Below are 1764 nucleotides of genomic sequence, written 5' to 3' on the forward strand. Positions count from 1 at the left end.
AAAAAAGAAACTGGATGCCAAGTTGATGAAAATTCTAATATCCTATATCTTTATTCTTTCACATATTATTGTATATTAAGTTATATATTAGTGTAACAGGATCACAGTTTGGAAGTTTAATATCTTTATCAACACAGAGTCCTTAAATTTCCTTCTTTTATTTTTGATTGAAACACCCTAGGAAAGGTTTGTTTTTCTTTTCTATTTTGAAACTTCCTAAGAAATATGGCTATGAAATCCAGCAAATACAGAAGCTTAGCCTGTAAGAATGTGCAATTACTTGCAATATCTACAATTTTTTTTATTTCCTGCTTTTAGCTAAGAGGAAAGGGGATAATTACACTCCTCCAGAGATAAATGAAATAAAGAATTCAGAACAAATAAATGAATGAAATATATTGCTAATGGAGGAGAAGTTGTAAAAATGGCCAAACAAAAGTCACCGATGACCTTATTTCCCTCTCTGAGGCACTGCTTTCCAGGTTCAAAGCTGGTTTCTTTTATTGAAATAGAATAGTGCCAAACATCGAACCTGCTTTGTAAGACATATATCAGGAGAGAAAATATTTCACAATGACACGACCTGACATTTTAAAACAGATAACAAATGACACCCTGTCAATGGCACCAATTTATTATTCCTTCTCTTCTTCCTTGGTGCCACAACAGGGTACACATTCCTTTTAATCATGAGACTGTGTTAAACAAATTTTTACCAGGAGAATCAGAAATGCCCCTTATCATTCCCAAGTATCCTGACCTCTGGGCTGTCCCCACTGTAGTGTCTAAAGACAAAGGCGATGCTAAATTTTTCATCATTTTATTCAATTCAGATCCAATTATGTGAGGGTCTTCCATCACTTATGAGGGTTGTCTGTGCTACAACACCAACTGCCACACATTAATAAGACCCTTTTTGTCCTGCAGACAGCAGTCCTAAATCATATTACTTCCCAAAAGGGAAGATGAAATGAATGCAAATGTCTGAGGTGGGTGCTCTCCTCTGTGCAGTAACAATTGGAAGTGGCTCGCAGGGGTGGTCTTCCCATCACTGAAAGCCCAGAAAGTCTCAAAGTGCCTGTTGTTTTTCATGTGTTCTACCAGATTCCCTCTCTCAAAGGCCACTTCTCTCACTTGCTTTAATATCCCTCAGCCAGTTTATATCACAGAGTCAACTCCTTTGAACACTGCCCTGGGCGCTGACTTCCTAGCTGAACTGTTGTAACTAATCGGCCTGTAAGCTGAAAAATGACCAGCTTGACATTCACTCAGCCTTGGCGGCAGTGAAGTTTCCCTTTATTTCAACAGTCTCTGACAAGCACAAAGGACCAAGGCCTCAGACTGAGAACATTCTACCAGTGGATGAAAGAGAGAGAGGGAAATTTGTGTTACTAAGTAATCTGAATGAGATTTGGAATTTGATGGGATTTTCTTACTTTCTTAAGTTCTATTAGGTTGTCTAACACATGAAGATGAGTTTCTCATGGCTTTAAGATAAATATATGGGATGGACACTGGAAAAGTTTAACATCATATAATATTTATAGAGAAGACTATAAACAGTTTCTCTTTTAAAACATGCACATAAATTGCATGCCTCATTTATCTGTCTATCATCTATCTATCTATCTATCTATCTATCTATCTATCTATCTATCTATCTATCTATCTATCTCTATCTATCTATCTATCTGTTTGTCTATCATCTATCTATCTATCTATCTATCTATCTATCTATCTATCTATCTATCTATCTATCTATCT

Source organism: Microtus ochrogaster, chromosome 21 (assembly GCF_000317375.1).
Source record: "Microtus ochrogaster isolate Prairie Vole_2 chromosome 21, MicOch1.0, whole genome shotgun sequence".
NCBI classification, from domain to species: domain Eukaryota; kingdom Metazoa; phylum Chordata; class Mammalia; order Rodentia; family Cricetidae; genus Microtus; species Microtus ochrogaster.